This window comes from Takifugu flavidus, chromosome 16 (assembly GCF_003711565.1).
Source record: "Takifugu flavidus isolate HTHZ2018 chromosome 16, ASM371156v2, whole genome shotgun sequence".
In the NCBI taxonomy this organism is placed as follows: domain Eukaryota; kingdom Metazoa; phylum Chordata; class Actinopteri; order Tetraodontiformes; family Tetraodontidae; genus Takifugu; species Takifugu flavidus.
The window spans coordinates 1,438,333-1,449,282 of record NC_079535.1 but is presented as its reverse complement, the minus strand read 5'-3'; the positions used below and the strand labels follow the sequence as shown (position 1 = coordinate 1,449,282).

General features: G+C 43.8%; 2 long non-coding RNA genes across 4 annotated transcripts in view; both read right to left on the bottom strand.

Moving 5' to 3' along the window:
* The window catches only part of LOC130539667 (uncharacterized), a 173,294-nt gene that overhangs the window by 65,558 nt on the left and 96,786 nt on the right, over window positions 1-10,950 (bottom strand). The window lies entirely within an intron of this gene.
* LOC130539668 (uncharacterized) lies at window positions 8,113-10,192 on the bottom strand. Its single transcript, XR_008954194.1, has 2 exons — window positions 8,547-10,192; window positions 8,113-8,261 (listed from the first exon to the last, which is right to left on the bottom strand). It is a non-coding gene; the product is annotated as an uncharacterized LOC130539668 (long non-coding RNA).

Below are 10,950 nucleotides of genomic sequence, written 5' to 3'. Positions count from 1 at the left end.
GTATCTTTTAACAGGATAATACCTCCTGGCGCAAAGCAAAAATGGCTTTAGGAGCGCAACATAAAGTTTGACTTGCCTTGGCTTTTAATATAATATTTGAATAAACTTCTGGAAGCCTGGTGGCTGATCTAATCAGAACTTAAGAATCATCAATACATGCCCATGCACAGAAGATGTAAAAGACAGATATTGCTTTAATTTCATACAGTCAAACCAACTGTCTTTTGATTTACTTATAAAACTGAATACAAACATATGTGGTAGTGGTGTTTCATTCACTCACACACACAATGAGGGATGGAGAGGGAGAGAGAGCCAGCAGTGCCATCTGTGTATTAAATAGTACATGTTGTATGAGGAGAAGTTGTGTCACTAATGTAGGTCTGTCCATCTATATAAGGCTGATTAATTAGAACACTTCAAATAAGGCCAGTGTTGGAGTGGTGGGTGTGTGTGGGTACTCCCATCATGAGTAGTTAGTTTATGTACCAGTTTCACAGCTACTTTTGAGACTGTGGTTCCCATATGGCACATCCTGTCTTTAAAAGCCTAAGATTTTTCTGAATCTAACCAAAAGATACATTCTATGTTACAACACAGCATCATCGTAGGTACTGCTACTGTAAATGTTTGGTCCTTGTCAATTAATGGCCAATTCAAACATTGCTCTGAAAAAAGACCTAGAATGGAATGAAATAAATTAGTGTGGGGTCTTGTGTTTCTCCAGGATGTGTAACTAACTACTGTGTCTTATCCAGTGCCCACATTAAAATGTCCTAGAATAAAATATGCCTGGGAGGATAATTGCACTATACTAACAGAATTCCTTCCCACTGAAGGGAAAGACTATAAGCACTTGACTGGTGCTGCCCTCAACAATGGCTTTATTATGTTCATTACAGACTATTATTGCTATTGTTGATAACAACACCATCATCATTAATTATAATAATTATCTACTGTTTCACTTCAGTGTCTATGATTTGGAACTTTTTTTCAGTAGATTCTTGTGGCTGTTTTGACTGTGTACATCTCTATGGGTGTGTTGGTCTATGTGTGTATGTGTATGTGTGTGTGTGAGAGAGAGAGAGAGAGAGAAGATAATTTTTTTAAATTTTGAAAACAGTTTTATTTGCCGCTCTTACAAAAGAACATATAATTTAGATCTTTGAAAACACTCACTCAGAATAAATAGATACATAAATAATCTGTCTAATCTACATGACTGCATCTCCAAACTGCAAGTTTGTACCTTCTGATGACATGTGTAGCTAAAACCAAAAATAAAAGACTGCATGTTAAAATATTCCCCACACCTTGAAAAAACATCTTGTAGAAATAAAAACAATGGTGAAAGACGCTGATATTAATAAAGAATAGTGAAATATTCTCTCTGTGGTCACAAAAGGGGCACTTGTCTTCTACCGTTTCAATAATAGTTAATATGAATGAGTTCACTGGGAAGATACTATGGAGGACTCCAGTGGAGGTCAGCGTGTCTCTTAGAGATTGGAGGCTTGTACAGCACCCTCCAATGGGGCCTGCAGTCTGGAGCTAGGCCAAAGGTTCAGTCTGTGTCTGTTCATGGTCTTCACCAGCATCTTGTACACAGCATCTTTCCAGATGCATCCTGTATGGAAACAGATGTCGAGGTTTTCAAACCTGAGCAGTCTTTAAAATCTAGTGCCAGGAAAATGGCAGGGAATGGTTCCTCCTTTACCATTGTCGTTATAGGTGAGGTCAGGAGCAGGCGGTCATGGCAGGAGAGCTTGGTTTTCCAGTGGTCCAGCAGCTTTTGCACAGTCCTCTTTGAACATAATCCCAGCTGTGCAGCAAGGCCAGAGGGGTCATCCATCTGGGGGTCTGTCAACGCCACCACCTGGCCCAGTGTGGCAACTCTCGCAGTTACCATCTTGCTGGCCATCAACTCCCCCGCCCAGCTGGGAAGGTCCAACTTGGTCCCCCATAGGACCGGCTCTTCCTGGATCCAATACGTTGATTCCGCCTGCCCCCTCTTTTCTTTAACCAACATGTTCCATACCTCAAAAACACTCATAAAAAAAGGCAGAGGAGATGCACTCACTTCTGATGTGTTCATTAAAATCAAACTAAAATCTTGACCAAGGCTATTAAAACACCGAAGAATACAGTGGGACAATGGTCTCCACAGAATGTCCTTTGCTCCAGTTAGTAAACACTGCAAAAACTGCAAATGAAAGGCAGCACGCCTGCAAACTCCCGTGTGGCTTGCACCCATATGAAACCAACTAAAACCTATTGAATCTGAATAAGGAGGGGAGCCAGAGGGTCAAGACACATCATCTTGTAACAAAGGGTGGAAGACTTGTTCATAATGAATGTCCTACCTCTAAAGGACATCTTCGGGGGAAGCCACCTCCACATCTCCAGCCAACCATTAACTCTCTCAAGGGAGTCTTTCCAGTTTTTCTCCATAAAGTCCTCTTCCCCCAGGAAGACCCCAAGGTACTAGATTCCCCCTGTCTTCCACTAAAGACCCCCGGGTAGTATGAGACCTCTTCTCAGCCCCCCTCCAGCCATCAAAGCCTCACTCTTTCCCCAGTTCACCATGGCTGATGAAATAAAACCGTATTCATTAATAATGTTTGTTAAAACATGAGTATCTTCCTGTGAATTGGTTAAAATGATAAGCTCATCAGCATAAACAGACAATTTAAAAGACACAGGGAACCGGGATAGATGTATGCCAACTAGTTTTTGTCACAATTTGTGCAACGGAGGCTCGATGGCTATCGCATATACTGTAGCATCCCAGAGAGAGAGAGCAGCCCTGCCTTGCCCATCTCTGGATCTAACTGGGAGTGCTGAGCCCACCATTGATCTTTAAAACACTCACAATGTCACTATAGAGTGCTCGGACCATGGCTATAAAGCCAGAGTTGAACCCGAAGGCAGCTAAGGTCTACCACCGATACTGGTGTTCAACCCGGTCAAAAGCCTTCTCCTGGTCAATGGAAATGAGACCAGTCTGTGTGGCCAATGAACTGGAGAGTTCCAAAATATCCCTAATCAAAGTGACATTGTCACTGATGAACCTGTTGGGCACACAGTATGTCTGGTCAGGGTGGATGATGGACAACATTCTCCCTCGGCCTAAGGGCCAGAGCCTTGGACAGGATTTTGTAATGCGTGCACAGCAGGGACACTGGCCTCCAGTTCTTTAAGTCCTGTGGGTCTCCCTTTTTTGGCAGCAGGGTGATAGCTCTCCTGCAACTCATGGGCAGTCTGCCCACTTTCAGACTGTCCCCTCCAGTAAGTCACCACTGATAATGTCCTAGAAAGACTTGTAGAATTCTACCGGTAGGCCATCCAACCCCGGCGCTCTGCCATTTTGCAAGCTTAAGGTGGCAGAGTGGAACTCCTGCAGGGTTATCCCTGCTGCCAACCCTGTGTTGGTGTCCTTGCTGACCTGAGGCAGACCCCTGAAGAAGCTGTCTTGCACATCTGGGTTACTTGACCACTCACTCCTATAGAGGTTCTTATAAAACCCAGCAGCAAATTAAGACACCCAACAGGTTGTAAAAACATTTTAAACATTTTAGGAGGATAAAATTTATCTATCTGACTGCCCAGGTTTTTCTGGACAAACCAGTTCTTTAAGTCCTGTCGCTGCTGTCTGACTCTTCAAACAGATCTGTCTGTCTACCTGTCTGTCTGCTCTTTTTTGCTTTGACAGGACCCGGCTTGTTGCTGCGGTGGAGCCTCAGTGGAGCTGGAGACAACCCAGCTTCCTGCTCCATCAGCTCCACCACAGCCCAGCTCTTCTTCGTCACCTCACCTTCCTGAAGCCCAGCTTACCCCTGCTCATTCACACCACCTGTCTCACCTATCTCCCCCTTCTGTGCACACACTTCATCAGTCTCACCGTCCTGTACACTCACTTAGCCTTTCTCACCCACCTGTTCACCCTCACCTGTGCTACCGTCACTACCCATCGGGGCCATCGCCCCGTCGATCCCCGGACAATGTCAGTCAGCCCTGACAATGGGTCACTCATCAGCAGCTCTGGGGCTCCGCCGTGCGGGCTCCCCACAGCGCTCCCCACAGTGGGCCACTCCCCTGACACAGTCGATTTATTTCCGTGTGGACACACTTAAACTTAAATGTCCCACTTCACCACAGCCAAAACACTTCATATGTGCCGACAAAGCGAATAGATCATAATCAATAGTCATAGTCCTCCATCTGGACATTAAAACACACACTCCTCATTGTGGTTATTAAGGATCATGAAAACCTGCCAGTGATGAGACACTACATGTTTCAATAGTGGAGATTTACATCCAGGTATGTCTTTCCACAGAGGAGAAACAATCTTGCCATGTCTGGACAACTCCTGACACAGAAACTCATCCGTGAAAAAGCTGGTGAAAAAGCTGGACACTTGGAAAGTAGTCCTCCAACTATACGGACCTCATCCCCTTTGTAGTCCTGAGGAAAGACCTAATTCTTAAGAGAGAATAGCCACTATGAGTCTCCCCTTGCATGTTGTCAGTATTAGAAAAAGTCTCCTGCATGTCCTGAACTGTTCCTTTCCTGTATATCCAACAAAGAGATTTGTCTGCTCTGTCTGTCCATGAGGGTGCTGTGCATGTCCTGTGAGCTGTCTGTGTCCTTTGAGCAGTTTGTGTCCTGTGAGCAGTGTGTGTCCTGTGAGCTGTGTGTATCCTGAGATATGTGTGTGAGGTGAGCTGTGGGGACGGGTGAACTGTGTACGTCCTGTGTGCATCGTGGTAGGGAGGTTGTGTGTTATGATCTGTCCTGTTTGTCCTGGAGGCTACATACATCCACCACCAGTGCAGAGGCAGGACACCTTTGTTCTTCTGTGGACAGTTTCTTTATCTTGTCACATCAATTAACCAATTAATCTTTATTTATACAGCATCTATTACAATCAACATTGTTTCTAGGCACTTTACAGAATCCCAGGGCCTGACCCCCAAAAACCACAGTGGCAGGAAGAAACCTTGAGCAGGACCTGCTGATGGCCAGCTGGGTAGAGAGAGATGAGAAAGGGGAGGACAGGTAGAGGAGAGAATAGGCAGAGATCATAGAAATACATTAATAGTACAAGCTGCTGGTATAAGAGGAGAGGAGAGGAGAGGAGAGGAGAGGAGAGAGAGGAGAGGAGAGGAGAGGAGAGGAGAGGAGATTAAACACCATCCAGGGTGACAATGAAGGTTAGAAAATTAGAAAAGGTTTGGAAAAACACTCTATCACATACTACCTAATCTAAAACCCTTCTACACTCAAAAAATAAAGAAAACAATTCATACACAAAATAACCCACAAGAAAGAAACTCAAAGCCTAATTGCACGGGTGAGCATTAGATGCAGCATATATCAAGGAAATGCCCTGTACCTCCTGCTGTTCTGCGTAGGCCTAAACCCCCTCAGCCAGATCATCACAAAGAGTGGCTATGGGTACCAGTTCCCAAGTGGACTTCCGCCAGCCACCTCCTCTACATGGATGACATCAAGCTGTATGCCAAGAGTGTGTGTGACATTGACTCCCTGATTCACCTCACTAGGATCTACAGCAAAGACATTCAGAGTATATAAATGTGGGCGAATGATATCTAGAAGAGGTGATCACAACTGATGGGGTTGAATTACCTGTAGGGATCATTACAGATGTGCAAAACAATTACAAATACCTGGGGATCCCGCAGGCAAATGGTAACCATGAGGAGGCAGCTAGGAGGTCAGCCACAGTCAAATACCTACAGAGGTTAAGGCAGGTCCTGAAAAAGCTGAATGTAAGAATAAGATCCAGGCCATAGACACCTATGCCCTGCCAGTAATCAGATACCCTACTGAAATAATATCCTGGCCACTGGAAGAGTTACAAGCCACTGGGTGAAGGGCTCAGAGCCATATCAGCTTCTCTGCAGCACTGGTTTCCCGCAGGGAACAGTTCTGGTTCCTTTTCTGTTCACCCTCTACACCGTGGACTTTTCATACAGTTCATCATCATGTCATCTCCAGAAGTTCGCTGATGATCCTGCTGCTGTCGGCCTCATCACTGATGGGGATGATACGGAGTACAGAGGACTTATTCAGGACTTTGTGGACTGGAATCTGCGGAATCAATCCAGATCAACGCCAGTAAAACCAAGGATCTGGTGGTGGATTTCCGCAGGCGTAACAACCCCCCCACCAATGGACATCGACATTGTGAAGACCTATAAGTACCTGGATGTTCACTTAAACAATAACCTGGACTGGACACACGCCCTTGTCAAGAAGGGCAATAGCAGACTGTTCCTGCTCAGGAGGCTGAGGTCTTTTCGTGTGCAGGTACCACTCCTGAGGACTTTCTATGACTCTGTGGTGGGATCTGCCATCTTTTATGAGATAGTCTGCTGGTCCAGCAGCATCACGGACAGGGACAGGAGGAGGATGGACAGACTGGTAAGGAGGGTCAGCTCCGTCCTGGGATGTCCCCTGGACTCAGTGGAGGTGTTGGGAAATGGGAGGATGATGGCTAAGCTGTAATCCATGTTGAACAACACGTCCCACCCCCTACAGGACACCCTGACAGCACTGGGCAGCTCCTTCAGTGAGCGGCTGCTCCACCCTCGCTGTTTGAAGGAGAGGTATTGCAGATCTAAGGATCTAAAGACTAAGGATCTATTTATCTATATATTTCTATTCTTATTTAAATATTTTTGTATTATATATTTATTATTATTACTTATTGTTCTTTTTCTATCCTCGCATTCCAAATGTCTTTTCCTCTGCATGTTTTTGCTGCTGTTGCCCCCTAAATTTCCCCATCGCGGGACAATCTGAATCTGAATCTGACATCAAGACAATGAAGCTCCTCACCATGCATGGAGGGTTGGACCCTAAGTCCAGCATTTTGAGGTTGTACACAAAGCGAAAGGAAGGAAGACGAGGACTACTGTCCAAACTACTGTCCAGGAGGAAACAACAGGCCTCTGAAAATACATCAAGAAGACGGCCCCCACTGACCGAGTGCTGAGCGAATGTCTCAGGCAACAAAATCCCAGCAAGGAGGAGGAGCCCAAGAAGCTATCGTGGAAGGACAAGCCCCTGCATGGAATGTACCACCAACAAATTGAGGAAGTAGCTGGCTGGAAAAGGCCGGACTGAAAGACAGCACAGAGGCACTATGGCTGCACAAGAACAGACCCTGAACACCAGAGCAATAGAGGCCAGGGTCTACAACACCAAACAGGACCACAGGTCTGTGGAGATGCCCCTGAGACAGTCCAGCATATCACAGCAGGGTGCAAGATGTTGGCAGGCAAAGTATACTTGGAGCGGCATAACCAGATGGCTGGCATAGTGTACAAGGAACATCTGCACTGAGTATGGACTGGAGGTCCCAGGGTCCAGGTGGGAGACACCCCCAAAGTACTAGAGAACAAGCTGGCTAAGATCCTGTGGGACTTCCAGATCCACACTGACAAGATGGTGGTGGCCAATCAGCCTGACATAGTGGTGGTAGATAAACACCAGAAGACAGTGGTGGTGATGCAGCAATCCTAAGTGATAGCAAAATCAAGAAGAAAGAACATGAGAAGCTGGAGAAATACCGAGGGCTAATAGAGAAGATGGAGAGAGAGATGGAGAGGCAACAGCAGTCCCAGTAGTGATTGGGACACTAGGGGCAGTAACCCCCAAGGTGAGTAGATGGCTCCAACAGATACCAGGAACCATATCAGAGATCAGGAACAGCTAAGATCCTGCACAGAACCCTCAGACTCCCGGGCCCCTGGTAGAGGACCTGAGTCTGAAGGAGGCATCGCCCAGGAGGGCAGGGAAGATTTTTATTTTTATTTTTTTTAAATATACATGAACTTTTAGTCCTGTGAAGTACAAGTTTGTCACTAAAATGAGATATTGAAGGGCAATTATTTCTTAAAGGACCAAGTAACATAAATGAGAACAACAAAAATATGTTGAGTCTTAATGACAGTTCATTCTCATATAAGCACACTGCAAACATGCACCTCTGCCATCAACAGGCAGCTGAAGCCAACCCTCCACTCATTTAATCTTTGGGAAGACACTTGAGGATCAAGGGCAGTATTGATTTTCAGGTTTTTGAGGTTGTTGCCATTCTTTTATTGAGCTGAAGTCCTTGTTGTACAGAACAAAAAAGAATGTATCATCGTCTTGGGGCTCCATACGTCTAAACAAATGGCAAAAGGCTGGCAAGGCCACTGAGCAGGGGCAGTTCAGACACACATCTGCAATGGAAAGCAAAAGTTGTTTCAAACATACCAGTAAATCTTTATTAATTAGAGAAAGAAAACCAACACCTACACATAGAAAACACTGGCGGTCACTAAAAGAGAGGACACACACACACACACACACACACACACACACACACACACACACACACACAGCGAGCGAGAAATAAAACAGCACATTTGCAGACAGAGGCGACAGAGGGAGGGCGAGAAAAAGGGCACGCATATAATACACACAGGATACAGGGTGGAGAGCAAGAGAGGGAGGAGAAACAAGACCTGTTCAAGTCGTGTATCCAGCTTTTGCACTTAGGTAAGCTCCTGGTCAGTGGACATGGCAACCATGGTGTTTTTGCTGCACGGTCGTGGTCAGAGGAAGTCTTATTAAATGACACATTTCATGAATTAAATGAATCCCACATGGATATACTGACAACACACATTTATCAGTATAGCTAAGGATACTTTTTATTCATGTGGTTACTGCTTACATTTCAGATGAGAGAATTTGGTCAAAAATACAAGCAAACAATGGAAAATCCATCGGGGAGCCTATCCCGGCTTCCTTTGGTGTGATGTGCGGGACACCTTGGACAAGTTACCAGCTCATTTCAGGGCTAATACATAAAGAGGAACACCTCTTCACACTCACTACGACAAACATGTCATCTAACGGAAAGTGAAAGGAGCAAAGATCAAATAAATTTGGAGAAGGGATTTTCATTTTTGCTGGTCAGCAGATCCAGGTTTTCTACCCTGAAATGTTTGCAGCAAAGGCTGCTGAAGTGAAATCGTGATGATAGGGGAAAAAACATGCAAACACCGGGATAAAGAAAAGATCAGGAGCAGCCGATTACATAAGATCATCACAGATCTCCTGGTAAAGAGAGGGAGCGCGGCTATTTTAAACACTAGCTGAAGCTCAAAACAACCAAATAAAAAGAAATAGTGTGGGCTGATATGTTGACCATGACAGCAAACACACTTTGTGTGAGTATGTCTATTCTCCCTCCTAAAAAATGAGCAGAGACATGTTGTGTAATTCATATTTTTCAGCTTGAAGGTAGGACATGTCCAAATTCATCTGGACTTCCATCAATCATTATTTTTAGAGCTGAATAGTACTGAACATGTTGAAACCCACCACCACCGTGGAGACTTGTACATAACACATTATGTTTGCTTCTCCATGTCCCGTCCTCTGTGATGTTGGTTGTACAGCAGCAGCACCAAATAACATCTAGATTTTACAGTCAAAATTCAAATGGCTTTTGTAAAGGCTGGTTGAGCTGGTGAGGCGCTCTGCGGGTTCCAAAGTTTTAATCAGCAGTTAGTTACCCTGAATCAGGTCTTTGCCCCAACAAAACGTAGAGACAGAAAAAGAAATAAATCTGCAAATGAACAGTGACTTGTGAATTAACTCCATATTAGCAAATATGAACTGAACATGCTGAAGAAAGCTGATCCGCAACACACACATTTCTCTGTTGTTACCTTCGTGTGCCAGTTCATTGGCAGCAATTCAAGACCAGCTTTCCAGGGAAGACATGGAGTTACCATAGTGACGGAATAGATTACAGCATTGGGCTACATCAACACCAAAGTATGTTGGAGCTGTGGCTGCAGCTTTCATAATATTTGTCCAGAATATCATGGCAAGATGGACAGAGATGTTCACGCTCACATGTTTAGGATGAATTCCATCATTCAAGATGATGAATATCAGCAGATGTATGTATTTCTTTTAGTATAGCAGGTAGTACCAGTTAAATGACAAATCTCTATTTTGTCCAGATTCACTTCTGTCTTATTTTAAAATGGAAACTATATTAATAAGAAGTCTCATTGCTTGGATTGATGGATGGATTTCCATGCTATGAGAATAGCTGCATCCAAATGCCTGTGTCATTTGTTTGATTTTACCCAGAATCCTTAACGTGAAGACAGCCCATTTAATTAATGAAAGTTTAGTTCCCCCTGGTGGTAGGAATATCACATTTCAATGTTATTACAGATTTGCGAAAAAGGATCATAATAATTACAACCGAGATTTTATTTTAATAGTAATTAATTTATATTGCATTCATTAAGACATAGAAATAGAAATGTTCACTGGTCTAAAAAAAAGATATTTTTCTTAAATATTTATCAATATAATATAATCATGTTTTTGTTTTATCAGTAATTATTTTATTTTATCTCTATCAAGATACTAAATCTCAATGGCATCCTTTGTTGGCCTGTACCTGACATGTGCAATATAATAAAGTTGAAGCTAACCAAGTCTAATCTTAAGGGACTGAACTCGGTTGCATTTAATTTTTTTCCCATCTTTATTTCTTCCAAGATACTGGATATTATCTTTCATACCTGACTGAATTTGTCATTACTGTATCTGTAACCTCCTTCCATTCTGTGGTTTCTTCTGCTATCTACAAAACAAAGTCTCCTCTCTGAGCATGTGACCAACATCATTTGTGAATTGACCTCAAAGGAAAATACAGTTGTAAGAAAAAAACAAAACAAAAAAACAACAAAAGCAAACGATGAACGCTTCTGCATTACTTTTGGCTTTCTCCATAAAATCTTCATCTTGGTCATAACAACAGACAGACATAGTCTGACTAAATGAAAGCTGCACAAAAATTGTATGTTTTCATTGAACACAACCCATGAGTCCAAG